The following is an 18,475-nucleotide window of genomic DNA, read 5'->3' as shown; positions in this document are numbered from 1 at the left end:
AATCCAGTAGGAGGACCAACCAAGGCCCCAATAGTAGTACCTACCCAAATAATCAAACACTTGCACCCAACGCTATAAAGGGGTTGTCAATCCCTTCAGAGTTATTTGCAAGGATGAGATCTGATAGATATAGATATAAAATATTGCGGAAAAAAAGTAAATAAATTACAGCAAAGTATTTTTGGTTTATAGATTTGAAAATATAATATAAAAATAGACCCGGGGGCCATAGGTTTCACTAGAGGCTTCTCTCATAAAGGAAAATAATACGGTGGGTGAACAAATTACTGTCGAGCAATTGATAAAAAAGCAAATAATTATGAAGATATCCAAGGCAATGATTATGCATATAGGCATCCCGTCTGTGTCAAGGAGACCGAAATAATTCTGCATCTACTACTGTTAGTTCACACATTGACCAACTCATGCGTTCATCTATTGTATTAAGTTCATGAACAACAGAGTAACACATTAAGTAATATGACATGATGTAGATGGATAAATGCAAGCAATATGATGAAAACCCCATATTTTTATCCTCGATGGCAACAATACAATACGTGCCTCGCTACACCTACTATGTTAGTGGGTGAGGACACCGCATGATTGAACCCAAAACTAAGCACTTATCCACTTGCAAGAATTACCAATCTAGTTGGCCAAACCAAACCAATAATTCGAAGAGACTTTCAAATATATGAAATCATGCATATAAGAATTCAGAAAAGACTCAAATACTATTCATAGATAATCTGAACATAAACTCACAATTCATCGGATCTCGACAAACACACCGCACAAGAGTATTACGTCTGATACATCTCCATGAAGATCATGAAGAAGATGGTATTGAAGATCAGAGAGAGAAGAATCCATCTAACTACTATCTATGGACCCGTAGGTCTGTGGTCAACTACTCACACATCATCGGAGGGGCAATGAAGTTGATGTAGATGCCCTTCGTGATCAATTCCCTCTCCGATAGATTACTGGTAGAGGCTCCTAGATTGGATCTCTCATGAACAAAGGCTCCCAGCGGCGTAAAGGTATTTTCGTGACTCCCTTTGGCTATATGGGAATATTTGGGAATTTATAGGCCAAATAATAGGGTTAGAAGACCTGCAGGGGGGGCGCAACCACCCCCCTAGGGCGCGCCCTGCAGGCTTGTGGCCTCACGGCATATGCCCTGCCCCCTACTCCAAGTCTGCTAGGTGTCTTCTGGTCCAAGAAAAATCTTTCGAGAGATTTTGTTCCGTTTGGACTCCGTTTAATATTCCTTATCTACAATACTAAAAAACATGGAAAAATAGAAACTGACACTAGCCTCTGGATTAATAGGTTAGTCCCAAAAATAATATAATGCAACATATTAATGCATATAAAACATCCAAAATAGATAATATAATAGCTCGGAACAATAAAAAATTATAGATACATTGGAGACGTATCAAGCATCCCCAAGCTTAATTCCTGCTCGTCCTCGAGTAGGTAAATGATAAAAACAGAATTTTTAATGTGGAATGCTACCTAACATATTTATCCATGTAATATTCTCTATTGTGGTATGAATATTCAGATCCATAACATCGAAAACAAAAGTCTAATATTGACATAAAAACAATAATACTTCAAGCATACTAATAAGGTAATTGCTTCCTTTCTAAATAACATGGTCTTATAAAGTTATCCCTACAAAATCATATGGTGTGGCTATGCTCCATCTTCACCACACAAAGTATCTAAATCATGCACAACCCCGATGAAAATCAAGCAATTGTTTCACACTTTTTATGTTCTCAAACCTTTTCAAAACGCATGCAATACATTAGCGTGAGCCATGGATATAGCACTATAGGTGGAATAGAGTGTGGTGGAGGTTGCAAAAAAAGGAGAAGATAGTCTAACATCAACTAGGCATATAAACGAGCTATGGAGATGCCCATCAATAGATATTAATGTGAGTGAGTAGGGATTGCCATGCAACAAATGCACTAGAGCTATAAGTGTATGAAATTTCAAAGATAAAACTAAGTGGTTGTGCAAAAGATGTAATTCCACTAGTTATATGAAAGTGGCAAAATAGGAGACTCTCTACGAAGAACATGGTGCTACTTTGAAGCACAAGTGTGGAAAAACATAGTAGCATTGTCCCTTCTCTCTTTGTCTCTTTTTTCTTTTTTTCTTTTTTTGGATGGGCTTCTTTGGCCTCTTTTATTTTTTATGGGCTTTGCTGGCCTCTTTTTTTTGTAAATTCCGGAGACTCATCCCAACTTGTGAGGGAATCATAGCTTCCACCATCCTTTTCTCACACGGGTCAATGCTCTAATAATGCAAATCATCACACTTTTATTTACTTACAACTCAAAAGATTACAACTCGATAACTAGAACAAGGTATGACTCTACAAGCAATATAGGAGTGATGGTGTGTGTCATAAAAATGGGACGGTAGTGTTGGATGGCAATATATCTCGGAATGCCTATGAAAATGCCATAATAGGTAGGTATGGTGGCTGTTTTGAGGAAAATATATGGTGGCTGTTTTGAGGAAGGTGAGTTTAATGTAGTGGCGAAAGTTGTGCGGTACTAGAGAGGCTAGCAAACTCGGTACTAGAGAGGCTAGCAAAGGTGGAAGGGTGAGAATGCGTATAATCCATGAACTCAATATTAGTCATAAAGAACTCACATACTTACTGCAAAAGGCTATTAGTTATCGAAGCAAAGTATTAGACGCATGCTCCTAGGGGGAGAGTTGGTAGGAGTTAACCATCGCGTGATCCCAACCTCCACACAAAGGTTGACAATCATTAAACAAATCATGCTCCGACTTCATCACATAATGATTCACCATACGTGCATGCTACGGGAATCACAAGCTTTAACACAAGTATTTTTTTCAAATTCACAATTACGTACTAGCATGACTCTCATATCACCATCTTCATATCTCAAAACTATATGCAAGGAATCAATCTTCTCATCATATTCAATGCACTTAATATGAAAGTTTTTATTATATCCATCTTGGATGCCTATTATATTAGGACTAAATTCATAACCTAAACCACTTACCTTGCTGTTTAAAGAACTCTCAAAATAATATAAGTGAGGTATGAGAGTTTAATAACTTCTATAAAACACAAGACCGTCGTGCTCTAAAAGATATAAGTGAAGTACTAGAGCAACCTTGCCTAGCTCAAAAGATATAAGTGAAGCACAAAGAGTATTCTAATAAATTCATGATTTAGTGTCTCTCTCTCTCAAAAGATGTGTGCAGCAAGGATGATTGTGGAAAACTAAAAAAGTAAAGACTCATATCATACAAGACGCTCCAAGCAAAACACATATCATGTGGTGAATAAAAATATAGCCTCAAGTAAATTTACCGATGGATCGAAGACGAAAGAGGGAGGCATCCCCAAGCTTAGGATCTTTGGTAACCTTGAATATGACTTGGGGTTCCTTGGGCATCCCCAATGTTAGTCTCTTTCCACTCCTTATTCCATATTCCATAAAATCTTTATCTAAAACTTGAAAACTTCACAAAACAAAACTCATGAGATCCGTTAGTATAAGAAAAATAAATAATCACTTTAGGTACTGTTATGAACTCATTCTATATTTATATTGATTTAATATTTACTGTATTCCAACTTCTCCATGGTTCATACCCCCCGATACAACCCATATATTCTTCAAAATAAGCAAACAACACAAACAAAACATAATCTGTCAAAAACAGAACAGTCTGTAGCAATCTGTTTACTTCGAATACTTCTGTAGTTCCAGAAATTTTGAAAAATTAGGAAAATCTTGGAAGTTTGTAAACCAATCTTCTGTCAAATACTCATATCAAAAGCACGTTCCAGTGAATTTATAAAATTCGTGGACTGAGAGCGAAAGTCTCTATTTTTCAACAAAATCAACTTGCAAACACCGTAGACCATCCCGAAGGTCTTACTTGGCTCAAACACTAATTAAATCAAGAAAACACAATTATTACAGAGGCAATAATCTGTGCAGCACTCAAAAGCAAAAGCAAAAAACAAAAGCAAAACAAATAAAATTGGGTTGCCTCCCAACAAGCGTTATTGTTTAACGCCCCTAGCTAGGCATAATGCAATAGATCTAGGTATTGTCATAATAGTAAGGGAGATTATCAATGATCTTATCATACGCCCTTCTTTTCAGCAGCAAGCTTCATTTGTGGCAAGCAAAAGTAATCAAAAGGGCTAAATTTAATAGGATAAGTATCATTAAGATCAAGTGCGGGAGGGATAGGATCCTCTTTCGGCCCTCTATAGTGTATGATCAATTCATCATTGTAGGCTTTCCTTCGGCGGAAGGTCATAAGTCTATCTCTTAATATGAAATTCAATCTATTATTTTGTATAGAAAAATCATCATTGAGTTGAGAAATCTTATCAACCAAAACCTCAATAGGAACCTTTTTTTCTCAAATTTTCATTATAAGCCACATAATCCGGGGACTGCAATCTCATTATTTCTCCTTGGTTAAAAAGGATCTCCTCAATGGGGGGACATCCACCATTAATTTGATAATGAGCAAAAATTTCACTAGCCTCTTTCATAATGGATCTAAACTCGTGGGCTAGAAATATAGTGGTGGCACGCTTAACGGAAGCAAGCTAAATATTAGAGAACTCGAGAGAAATCCTTTGTATGCAAATATACATATGAACAAATTGTCTCTCAAGTTCAATTATTAGTAGTGTTTTGGCGTTCGCAAGACTATTACTTTTATTGAGGATAGACCCTCCTAAAGTAGGTAACGTACTAGCACAAGTAAAGAAATCTTGAATAACACCTTTTCCAATGATATTACCACTACCTATGTGTTGGAAATATGCCCTAGAGGCAATAATAAAATGGTTTTTATTATATTTCCTTGTTCATGATAATCGTTTGTTATCCATGCTATAATTGTACTGATTGGAAACTCAAATACATGTGTGGATACATAGACAACACACTGTCCCGGGTGAGCCTCTAATTGACTAGCTCGTTGATCAAAGATGGTCAAGGTTTCCTGTCCATAGGCAAGTGTTGTCACTTGATAATGGGATCAAATCATTAGGAGAATGATGTGATGGAAAAGACCCAAACTATAAACGTAGCATATGATCATGTCAGTTTATTGCTACTGTTTTCTCCATGTCAAGTATTCCTTCCTATGACTATGAGATCATGTAACTCACTGACACCGGAGGAATGCCTTGTATGTATCAAACGTCGCAATGTTACTAGGTGACTATAATGTTACTCTATAGGCATCTCCGAAGGTGTCCGTTGAGTTAGCATGGATCAAGACTAGGATTTGTCACTCCGTGTGACAGAGAGGTATCTCGGGGCCCACTCGGTAATACAACACCACATACAAGACTTGCAAGCAATGTGACTAAAGAGTTAGTCACGGGATCTTGTATTATGAAACGAGTAAAGAGACTTGCCGGTGACGAGATTGAAATAGGTATGGAGATACCACGATCGAATCTCGAGCAAGTAACATACCGAAGGACAAAGGAAATGGTATACGGGATTATATGAATTCTTAACATAGAGGTTCAACCGATAAGATCTTCGTAGAATATGTAGGATCCAATATGGACATCCAGGTCCCGCTATTGGATATTGACCGGAGAGTGTCTCAAGTCATGTCTACATAGTTCTCGAACCCGCAGGGTCTGCACACTTAAGGTTCGGTGACGTTTCGGTATAGTTCAGTTATAGGTGTTGGTAACCGAAATTTGTTTGGATTCCCGGATGAGATCCCGGACATCACGAGGAGCTCCGGAATTGTCCGGAGGTAAAGATTGATATATAGGAAGTCCTGTTTTTGTCACCGGAAAAGTTTTGGGCTCATCGGTAGTGTAGTGGGTGTGCCGGGAGGGTACCGGGGACCATCGGAAGGGGTGTCACGCCCCGAGGTGCCTTATGGGAAGTGGGAGGATAAAAACCATCCCCTAGTGGCTGACATAGGCTCCCACTAAGGCCCATGAGTTTTGAGAGGTAAAAAAACCCAAAGGTGGAAAGGGTTTCCAAATGGAAAGAAGGAATCCTACTCCTAGTAGGATTGGAGTAGGACTCCTGCACCTCCAATTTCGGCCAAACCTTGAGGGTTTGCGGCTGCCTCCTCCCCTCCCCCTCCTATATATACTAGAGGTATTGAGGGTTTTTGAAACAAAGAAAAACAGCCACGTGCTGCCCTCTCTCTCTAGATCTGTTTCTCATCTAATCGAGTTTCAGCGGTGCTTAGGTGAAGCCCTTCTGGAATAGATCCACCACCACCACCACCATGCCGCCGTGCTGGAGAACTCATCTACCTATCCGCCCCTCTTGCTGGATCAAGAGGCGAGGATCGTCATCGAGTTGTACGTGTGCTGAACACGGAGGTGCCGTCCGTTCGGAACTAGATCGGGATGGATCGTGAAGTGATCGCGGGACGGGTCGTGATGAGATCGCGGGACGAGCTGCGATTTGGATCGCAGAGATGTTCCACTACATCAACCGCGTGATATACGCTTCCGTTTTGCGATCTACAAGGGTATGTAGATTCACTCTCCCGTCTCGTAGATGATCATCACCATGGATAGGTATTACGTGTGCGTAGGAATTTTTTTTGTTTCCCATGCAACGTTCCCCAATAGTGGCATCATGAGCTAGGTTCATGCGTAGATGAAATCTCGAGTAGAACACAAAAGAGTTTGTGGGTGTTGACGTTCGATTTTCTTCCCTCCTTAGTCTTTTCTCTATTAGGTGGCATTGTTGGATTGAAGCGGCCCGGACAAACCTTACTCGTACGCTTACAAGAGACCGGATTCATCGACTAAGATGCAACTTGTTGCATAAATATGAATGGAGGGTGTCTATTTCTTCAACTTTAGGTTCATAGGGTTTGACCGAGGCAGTCCTTGGAGAAGGTTAAATGGCAATTTTCATATCACCGTTGTGGCTTTGCGTAAGTAAGATGCGATCATACTAGATACCCATAGCAGCCACGTAAAACATGCAACAACAAATTAAAGGACGTCTAACTTGTTTTTGCACGGTATGCATATGATGTGATATGGCCAAAGACATGATGTGATATATTGGATGTATGAGATGATCATGCTGTAATAGTTAAATATTGACTTGCACGTCAATGCTACGACAACTGGCAGGAGCCATAGGGTTGTCTTTAAACTAACGTTTGTGCTTGCAGGTGCGTTTACTATATTGCTAGGTAGTAGCTTTAGTAGTAATATCATAGATAGCATGACAACCTTGATGGCGGCACAATGATGGAGATCATGATGATGGAGATCATGGTGTGGCGCCGGTGACGATGAAGATCATGCCGGTGCTTTGGTGATGGAGATCAAGAAGCACAAGACCAAGGCCATATCATGTCACTTATGATTTGCATGTGATGTTAATCCTTTTATGCACCTTATTTTGCTTATAAAGACGGTAGCAATATAAGGTGATCCCTCACTAAATTTCAAGATAAAATTGTGTTCTCCCTGACTGTGCACCGTTGCGATAGTTTGTCGTTTCGAGACACCACATGATGATCGGGTGTGATAGACTCAACGTTCACATACAACGGCTGCAAAACAGTTGCACACGCGGAACACTCAGGTTAAACTTGACGAGCCTAGCATGTACAGACCTGTCCTCAGAACACAAGAGATCGAAAGGTCGAGCATGAATCATATAGTTGTTATGATCAACATGGAGATGTTAACCACTGAAACTATACTCAACTCACGTGATAATCGGACTTCAGTTAGTGGATTTGGATCATGCGCCACTCGAATGACTAGAGGGATGTCTATCTGAGTGGGAGTCATTAGTAATATGATTAGCTAAACTCAATTATCCTGAACATAGTCAAAAGGTCTTTGCAAATTATGTTGTAGCTTGCGCTATAGCTCTATTGTTTTTTATGTGTTCCTACAGAAAATTTAGTTGAAAGATGATAGTAGCAATTATGGGGACTGGGTCCGTAAATTGAGGATTGTCCTCATTGTTGCGCAGAAGGCTTATGTCCTTAATGCACCGCTCGGTGCGCTGAACCTCAAGCGTCGTCTGTGGATGTTGCGAACATCTGATATCACGTTTTTGATGACTACATGATAGTCTAGTGCGTAATGCTTAAAGTCTTAGAATTGAGGCGCCAAAGACGTTTTGAACGTCACGGAACATATGAGATGTTCCAAGAGATGAAATTGGGATTTCATGCTCGTGCCCTTGTTGAGAGGTATGAGACCTCCCACAAGATTCTTTGTCTACAAAGTAAGGGAGAAAAGCTCAATCGTTGAGCATGTGCTCAGATTGTGTGAGTGCTACAATCGCTTGAATCAAGCGGGAGTTAATCTTCCAGATGAGATAGTGATGGTTCTCCAAAGTCACTGCCACCAAGCTACTAGAGCTTCGTGATGAACTATAACAGATCAGGGATAGATATGATGATCCTTGAGCTATTCGCGATGTTTGACACCACGAAAGTAGAAATCAAAAAGGAGCATCAATTGTTGATGGTTAGTAAAACCACTAGTTTCAAGAAGGTCAAGGGCAAGAAGGGATACTTCATGAAACGGGAAACCAGTTGATGATCTAGTGAAGAGACCCAAGGTTGAACCCGAGACTAAGTGCTTCTGTAATGAGGGGAACAGTAGCTGAAGAGGAACTACCCTAGATACTTGGTAGATGAGAAGGCTGGCAAAGTCGATGGAAGTATATTTGATATACATGATATTGATGTGTACTTTACTAGTACTCCTAGTAGCACGAGGGTATTAGATACTGGTTCGGTTGCTAAGTGTTAGTAACTCGAAATAAAAGCTACGGAATAAACGGAGACTAGCTAAAGGCAAGATGACGATATGTGTTGGAAGTGTTTCCAAGGTTGATGTGATCAAACATCGCACACTCCCTCTACCATGGGTATTAGTGTTAAACCTATATAATTTTTATTTGGTGTTTGCATTAGGCATGAACATGATTGGATCGTGTTTATTGCAATATGATTTTTCATTTAAAGAGAATAATGGTTATTCTATTTGCTTGAATAAATACCTTCAATGGTTTATTGAATCTCGATCGTAGTGATACACATGTTCATAATATTGATGCCAAAAGATGGAAAGTAGTAATGATAGTACCACTTACTTGTGGCACTGCCACTTGAGTTATATTGGTATAAAATGCATGAAGCAGCTCCATGCTGATGGATCTTTGTACTCACTCATTTTTGAAACATTTGAGACATGCAAACCATGCCTATTGGTATAAACGCATGAAGAAAGTCCATGCAGATGGATTGTTTGGACTCACTTGATTTTGAATCACTTGAGGCATGCAAATCATACCACATGGGAAAGATGACTGAAGGCCTCGTTTTTTCAGTGAGATGGAACAAGAAAGTAACTTGTTGGAAGTAATACATTTTGATGTGTGCAGTCCAATGAGTGCTGAGGCACGCAGTGGATATCGTTATGGTCTTACTTCACTAACAATTTGAGTAGATATAGGAGTATTTGCTTGATGAATCACAAGTGTGAAATATTGAAAAGTTCAACCTATTTTAGAGTGAAGATTGACATGACAAGAGGATAAAATGTCTACGATATGACCATAGAGATGAATATCTGAGTTGCGAGTTTGGTACACAGTTAAGACAACGTGGAAATTGTTTCACAACTCGTGCCACCTGGAGCACCATAGTGTGATGGTGTGTCCGAACGTCATAGCTGCACCCTATTGGATATATCGCATACTATGATGTCTCTTATCGAAATACCACTATCGATTCAGGTTAGGCATTAGAGACAACCGCATTCACTTTAAATAGGGCACCACGTAATTCCGTTGAGATGACAACGTATGAACTATGGTTTGGAGAAACCTAAGTTGTCGTTTCTTAAAAGTTTGGGGCTACGATGCTTATGTCCAAAGGCTTCGACCTGATAAGATCAAACCCAAAGCGGATAAATGCATCTTCATAAGACACCCAAAATAGTTGGGTATAGCTCCTATCTCAGATCCAGAAGCAAACTGTTTGTTTCAGAAAACGGGTCCTTTCTTGAGAAAGAGTTTCTCTCGAAAGAATTGAGTGGGAGGATGGAGGAACTTGATGAGGTTATTGAACCAAGACTTCAACCAGAGAGTAGAAGGGCGCATGAAGCTTTTCATGTGGCGCCTACACTAGTTAAACTGGAAGCCAATGATGGTGATCGTGAAGCTTCGGATGAAGTTACTACCCAACCTCGTAGGTTGACAAGGATACGCGCTACTACAGAATGGTGCGGTAATCCTGTCTTGGAGGTCATGTTGTTGGACAACAATGAACGTACGAGCTATGGAGAAGCGATGGTGGGCCCGGATTCCGCCAAATGGTTGGAGGCCATGAAATCCGAGAGAGGATCCATGTATGAAAACAAAGTGTGGACTTTGGAATAACTACTTGATGGTCGTAAGACTATTGAGTATAGATGGATCTTTAAAAGGAAGACATACGATGATTGTCGTGGGTATAAGTCTGACAGTAGAAGTACGGTATACGAAAGTATATGGGCAGAGCCTTAGCTACGGCGATGATGTATGAGCTCAGGCCGCTCTACGGTGGAGGTAAAAGCCCTACGTCTCAGTGCTCTTGGGAGCTTTGTGTCGAGTGTATTGTGGGATTACAGCAAGTGCCAACCCATGTTCCAGTGGTGAAGGGCGGCTTATATAGAGTGCGTTGCCCTTCATAATGGCCCAGTGGACAGGGGTGGAATAGTGGCGATTAAAGGCTGGCATTACTGGTAACGTAAGCCTTAAATGCTAGTTATGGTGTATGAAAACGTATGACCGTTGCCCTCCTGGGAGGTTACGACGTACAGAGTGGATTCCAGTCGGTACGTTATATATGCTCCGAGTGGATCGTCGCAGACTAGATGATGGGGCGTCCTTAGTTCAGTCGGAACTGTCTAAGGGCCTTGTCCTCCATGAAGGATAGTCCTTGGGTAGGACCTATAGGGCAGACCTATGACCCTACCCTGGGACTATAACCCCATCATTAGTCCCCGAATGGATCGGGGTTGGAACGATGAAGCGAAGTCTGGAGTTTGGAGCCGACTGGTATTGAGGTGATCTTAGCGTTGTCTGCCTCGATCTATTTTATCTTTACGGCAAGTGATCCGAGTGAAAATGCAAGCGAAACGAACCGTGAGGGACCGATTGCTTCCGCGGAATCTTTCGACATGACCGGTCATACTGACAGCGCCAGATTTTCCAGGATCCTCAAATTTCGGTTGCCGCGCGCTCAGCAGGGATGACGACATCGCCATCGAGTAGATTTCGCCTCCTCGATTACCGCGCCGCGATCTTCTCCACTAATCTTGCAGCGTCCGGTTGGGAGGATAAGATCATGGTCCCACCTGTAGGTGACTCATTCGGAGGCCTATTAAAGGTTTCCCGGCGGTCCTTCCTGTTGTGCTGCTCGTCTTCCTCCCATCGATCTCGCCTCCCCGCAACTCTCTGCCCACCTCTAGCCACCTCCTTCCTCTCCTCCTCTGTGGATCTGTCGCCCTTGCCATGACGAAGGGGCAGACCAGCAAGCTCGAAGCGAAGAAGAAAAAGAAGGGGGCGGCCTCCACTCAGCGGCGGTAGCGGGCGTTCCCGGCGGGCTGGATCCAGGGGGACTTCCTCCCCTCCATGGTGATGGAGAACGACGTGCTGGAGCTGGTGGAGCACGGCATGGTCGTCAACAAGTCTTGGAGGCTGCCGGAAGGCGAGACGGAGCCTGCGCCGAAGGAGGGGGAGCGTGTTCTGCTGCTCAGCCACGTGGCCAGAGATTTATCCTTGCCTCCCCATCCTTTCTTTCGAGGTATCATGAATTACTTCGGGGCGCAGCTCCATCACTTTCCGCCGAATGCGATAGCTCATCTTTCCGCATTCATCACCCTCTGGGAGTGCTTCATAGGATGTCCTCCCCACTGGGGGCTCTTCAAATATGTTTTATCCTCTAGATCTCAAACTGTTAAGAAGCTTAGCCAGTCTGATGATAAGACACACATCCTCCAGCTCTGCGGGGGTTTAGGATTTCAGAAGAAAATGAAAAGTAGTTATCCCTCCGTTCAGCTATCCGAGTCGGTTAGGAACTGGCAATCATCCTGGTTCTATTGCCAGGACATTGCCTGCCCGAATGCTTCGAGTGGGTTACCACCCTTCAGTTTAGACCGTCCAGGCCCTCCCAGGAAGCTAGCGCTCTCTAAGGGAGAAAGAACTCAGATCCAGCCTTTGGTCGACGTGCTGATAGCCATCGTCCGGAAGGGAGTCACCGGCACGCACCTGTTGGAGACCTTTCTGGGTCGACGCATCCAGCCGCTCCAGGCCCGAGACCATGCAATGTGGCATTACACGGGGCCTTCGGATACCACTCGGTCCCATCCTGAAGACGTGAGCGAGGGGACCGTGAGTGCGTGGGTCCGCAGCATCACGGGCACATGTGATAACCCCGTGGGAGCTCGGCGGGTGAAGGCCTTCCGCGCTGAAAATCGTCCTCCGAATGAGGGGAGTACATGTTGTCGAGTGCTTTTAACCTTCTCAGTTTTATTGCTTTTCTAGTCTCGCTGACTGACATTGCTGAGTGTGTTTTGTGCAGGAGTGGACGAACTGGCATTCTGCAGTCTCAAATGGAAATCCGGTCGAGGAAGAAGAAGGCAGCATGGAGGGTAGCGCGGGTAGTGCCGAGTACGTCTCTCACAGTAGGGAGACGGAGGAGGAAACATAAGAGGAGGAGGAGAGTGAAGAGCAGAGCTCGTCACCCTCACCACGAGAACACCGAACCAAGCACTGTCATGACCCCGCTGTTCCGCCGGCTCCTCCCGTGGCCCCGAGTGCTCGGTGTGTGAAGAGAACCAGGGGTGCTTCTGCCGAGCCCGTGGATCAGTCATCCAAGGTGGCTAAACCCAGCGAGTCAAAGCCTCGGAAAGCTTTGCCCCGGATGAGGATCGTTGTTCCGGTCGCCTCAGCGTAAGTGTCTTTGCTCTTCCATCTTCCTTCAGTATCCGATTGGACTCTTCTTTTTGGGAATTCATGTTTACCCATCGAGTAGATTTCACTCAACAGAGCTACTACCTCCACCACCACTCTGCCGCGTCAGGATGATGATCCCATGGACACTGATAACGCTGCCACGTCCCAGCAAGGTACGTCGTCACGACTCCGAGAGCTGTATTACCGTTTCGAGAGTACTGTCTTTGATCTTGACCTTTTTCCATATTTTTATTTTGTTTAGTCGGGCTTCCTTCGGAGGTGATCCATCTGGACGACGACGACCAAAGGAGGTCGGAACCATCTTTAGCACCTGTCCCTGGGGTTATCCAACCTGCTGCCAATCCGGCCATGAACATGCCGCCGACTGAGACGGTGGCCCTCACGGCGGAACTGACTGGAGCAGAGCTCGGGATGCCCAGGGAGCTCGGGATACCTAGGGCGCCTTCTGCCACGCCGGGTCCGTCAGCTGTTCAATATGATGCCCGACCCCTCCTGGAAGATCAAGTAGGAGCCGCCAAGGACGCCATGGTACAAGTGGAGCTGATGGTGGGCGACGCCAAGGGAGCATATGACTCCGTTGTGTCCCTGTACAAGAAGAGCTTGGAGCTTCGGGATGATATCCGAGTAAGTGCGCTAGTAAGTGTTTACATTCCTCTTGGTGCCCACTGGGGGTTTCAGCGAGATACTTGGATACAGTAGGTTGATTTTCCAGTGGGTTCACTCCGAGTGAACCCAGTGGGTGTAGTCCCCGAGACTTCGGCCGAGTGCTTGCACCGGCAGTTGTCTTTATATGTATTTCCCATAATCTCTACAAATCAGAGCTGGTCTGCCCGAATGGTACCAGTGGGGGCACGCCGAGTGCACCCACCGGGTGTAGTCCCCGAGAGTAGTGTTACTCGGGTCGAGTAATAGTAATCTCATAGTGTTGTTGGTTTGCTATGGAGCTCAATGGGACCGACCTGTTCGAGCTTCATACCAGTGGGGTCACTCTTAGTGAACCCACTGGGTGTAGTCCCCGAGACCGTTGTCGATTGCTTGCATCGGTAGGGGTCTGAAGAATCTTGAGTTTTGATTGTTTTGTCATATCTGTCGAGACTTTTTCCTTGTTGAATCTGGCTGATCCTCCCCTTGTGTCTCTTTGACAGAAGACTTCTGAAATGGGATCGGCCTATAATGCTTTGAAGGCTGAGAAGACTCAACTTGCTGCCGACTTGGAGGTAGCTGCGAATGATCTGGCTGGCATGAAGAAGGCTCTCGCTGAACGAGAAAAATCTTTGGGGGAATCTCGGGAGACTAACAAGGCACTGCTAGCCGAGGTAGAAAAAATGAAGAAGGAGAGATCTGAATGGATCGGCCAGCTGAAGTTAATGAACACTCGGTGCAGAGCGCAGGAGAACTACGTCGACGGCTGGGCGAAGAAGATGGTCGCACTGCTTGGTGGTAAGTTGCTTGCTGAGTGCTATTTGACTTTGGAGTTCACTCCGCGCTTATTTTCTCCCTGTCTTTTCTTTGCAGATTTCTGTCGGGACGTTGAGGCCGAAACTGCCGAAATTGAACGGTCGCTTGGGCAACCGAATGTTCCACTCGGTGATGAAGCTAATCGGGACATGTTCCGAGTGAATTCCCGCCTTAACAAGGTGGGTCCTTTCATTGGTCGCCTGAGAGGAGTTGTCGGCCGAATTGACAAAGAGTTGTGGCCTGAAGATGACTCCCGGAATGAGATAGAGGGGTTGATGCCTGGACTGGACGATGTTCCAAGCAGAGTGCACGCATGGAAGAAGTCTGCCGCTCGGTGTGGCATGGACGTGGCGTTGTCTCTGGTCCGAGTGCATTGTAAGGAAGCCCGCGAAGACAAGCTGAAGACGTTGCAGGTCGCCAACATCAAGAAGCTTCGATTTGAAGACTTTATGGAGACCTTCCTCGACACGGCCACTCGGATTGCAGATGGGATCGACCTCGACACTTTCGTGGAGCCTGCCAGCCCCGGCGATGCTTGATTGACTTTATGCTGAACGCGCATTTACCTCGGTATGTCGAGTGGAGTTTGTATTAAACTTTGGCCACTTCTGTTGGCCGGCACATTCGTGGCTCTGTGTGGATAAACTTGACTCACACAGAGCCGACTGATCGTTGAACTCAATTTGAATTCGAACCGGATCTTTTGCTCTTCTTTCGCTGAGTTTTTTTGACACGATTTTGGCTCATGGTTTTTGTTGAGGCGACTCGGCTAAGCCTCCGAGTGTAACTTGTGTGCCCACTCAGAGGAAGCTTTTTACTTAGGCAACTCTGGTTAGCAGCTAAGTCTCCAAGTGTGACTTTTGGTGCACACTCGGAGCAAGTTGTTTACTTAGGCGACTCTGGGTCGCAGCTAAGTCCCCGAGTGTGACTTTTGGTGCACACTCGGAGCGAGTTTTTACTTAGGCGACTCTGGGTCGCACCTAAGTCCCCGAGTGTGACTTTTGGTGCACACTCGGAGCGAGTTTTTACTTAGGCGACTCTGGGTCGCAGCTAAGTCCCGAATGTGACTTTTGGTGCACACTCGGAGCGAGTTCTTACTTAGGCGACTCTGGGTCGCAACTAAGTCCCCGAGTGTGACTTTTGGTGCACACTCGGAGCGAGTTCCTACTTAGGCGACTCTGGGTCGCAACTAAGTCCCCGAGTGTGACTTTTGGTGCACATTGGGGGCGAGTTTTTACTTAGGCGACTCTGGGTCGCAGCTAAGTCTCCGAGTGTGACTTTTCGTGCACACTCGGAGCGAGTTGTTTACTTAGGCGACTCTGGGTCGTAGCTAAGTCTCCGAGTGTGACTTTTAGTGCACACTCGGAGTGAGTTATTACTTAGGCGACTATGGGTCACACCTAAGTCCCCGAGTGTGACTTTTGGTGCACACTCGGAGCGATTTTTTACTTAGGCGACTCTGGGTCGCAGCTAAGTCCCCGAGTGTGACTTTTGGTGCACACTCAGAGCGAGTTCTTAATTACGCGACTCTGGGTCGCAACTAAGTCCACGAGTGTGACTTTTGGTGCACACTCGGAGCGAGTTCTTACTTAGGCGACTCTGGGTCGCAACTAAGTCCCCGAGTGTGACTTTTGGTGCACACTCAAAGCGATTTTTTACTTAGGAAACTCTGGGTCGCAACTAAGTCCCCGAGTGTGACTTTTGGTGCACACTCGGAGCGAGTTTTTATTTAGGCGATTCTCGGTCGCAGCTAAGTCTCCGAGTGTGACTTTTCGTGCACACTTGGAGCGAATTGTTTACTTAGGCGACTCTGGGTCGCAGCTAAGTCTTCGAGTGTGACTTTTAGTGCACACTCGGAGCGAGTTGTTTACTTAGGCGACTCTGGGTCGCAGCTAAGTCCCCGAGTGTGACTTTTGGTGCACACTCGGAGCGAGTTTTTACTTAGGCGACTCTGGGTCGCACCTAAGTCCCCGAGTGTGACTTTTGGTGCACACTCGGAGCGAGTTGTTTACTTAGGCGACTCTGGGTCGCAACTAAGTCCCCGAGTGTGAGTTTTGGTGCACACTCGGAGCGAGTTTTTACTTAGGCGACTCTGGGTCGCAGCTAAGTCCTCGAGTGTGACTTTTGTTCCACACTCAGAGAGAGTTCTTACTTAGGCGACTCTCAGTCGCAACTAAGTCCCCGAGTGTGACTTTTGGTGCACACTCAGAGCGAGTTCTTTCTTAGGCGACTCTGCGTCGCAACTAAGTCCCCGAGTGTGAATTTTGGTGCACACTCGAAGCGAGTTTTTACTTAGGCGACTCTGGGTCGCAACTAAGTCCCCGAGTGTGACTTTTGGTGCACACTTGGAGCAAGTTTTTACTTAGGCGACTCTAGGTCGCAGCTAAGTCTCCGAGTGTGACTTTTCGTGCACACTCGGAGCGAGTTGTTTACTTAGGCGACTCTGGGGCGCAGCTAAGTCTCCGAGTGTGACTTAGTGCACACTCGGAGCGAGTTGTTTACTTAGGCGACTCTAGGTCGCAGCTAAGTCCCCGAGTGTGACTTTTGGTGCACACTCGGAGCGAGTTTTTACTTAGGCGACTATGGATCGCAACTAAGTCCCCGAGTGTGACTTTTGGTGCACACTCGGAGCGAGTTGTTTACTTAGGCGACTCTGGGTCGCAACTAAGTCCCCGAGTGTGACTTCTGGTGCACACTCGGAGCGAGTTTTTACTTAGGCGACTCTAGGTCGCAGCTAAGTCTCCGAGTGTGACTTTTAGTGCACACTCGGAGCGAGTTTTTTACTTAGGCGACTCTGGGTCGCAGCTAAGTCCCCGAGTGTGACTTTTAGTGCACAATCGGAGCGAGTTGTTTACTTAGGCGACTCTGGGTCGCATCTAAGTCCCGGAGTGTGACGTTTGGTGCACACTCGGAGTTAGTTTTTTACACCGGAGTCTGCAAACGCGGAAGAATTTTGAATCGGCAAGAAATTAATCCGCTTTGTATTACTTCGATGACATTTGTTCTTTACATTGTCTTTGTAGGCGGTTATGTGTAGAAGCGCTTCAGTAGATTTCCATTCCATGCTCGCGGCTCGTCCGTCTCCCTGTCGAGGTTGTAGAGTCGATACACTCCGTTGTTCAGCACCTTAGAAATGATGAACGGTCCTTCCCAGGCAGGAGCCAACTTGTGTGGTCTCTGTTGATCCACTCGGAGCACCAGGTCGCATGCTTGTAACGTGCGGCTCCTCACGTGCCGCGCATGAAATCGCCGCAGATCTTGTTGATAAATTGTTGAACGGATTAATGCCATCTCGCGCTCCTCTTCTAAAAGGTCTACTCTGTCTTGCCTGGCTTGCTCTGCTTCGGCTTCGGAGAAGAGTTCGACTCGTGGAGAGTTGTGAAGCAAGTCACTCGGAAGGACCGCCTCTGCTCCATAAACGAGAAAAAACGGGGATCGCCCTATCGATCTATTCGGAGTTGTTCGGAGGCCCCACAGCACCGAAGGCAGCTCGGCGACCCATGCGTCGGCGGCATGTCCAACTTCCCGCTGGTGTCGAGTCTTCAACCCTTGAAGAATGAGTCCATTCGCCCGCTCCTCTTGTCCATTTGTTTGGGGTGCGCAACGGATGCAAAATCCACTCGGATACCTTGGCCTCCGCAAAAACCTTTGAACCTGTCCGAGTCAAAGTTTGTGCCATTGTCGGTGATTCTGCTGTGTGGAACCCCGTATCTGGCGATGATGTCTCTGATAAATTTGATGGTCGTAAGGGCATCAAGCTTCTTGATAGGCTTGGCTTCAATCCACTTGGTAAATTTGTCGACTGCTACGAGCAGATGGGTGAATCCTCCTTGGCCTGTTCTGAATGGTCCGACTGTATCTAATCCCCACACGGCGAATGGCCAAGAAAGGCGAATTGTCTTCAACGCGGACGTTGTCTTGTGTGACTTCTTTGAATAGAACTGGCAACCCTCGCAAAGGTCGACTATATC

This window comes from Hordeum vulgare, chromosome 4H (assembly GCF_904849725.1).
Source record: "Hordeum vulgare subsp. vulgare chromosome 4H, MorexV3_pseudomolecules_assembly, whole genome shotgun sequence".
Lineage (NCBI taxonomy): Eukaryota > Viridiplantae > Streptophyta > Magnoliopsida > Poales > Poaceae > Hordeum > Hordeum vulgare.
Note: the sequence above shows the minus strand (reverse complement) of the source record.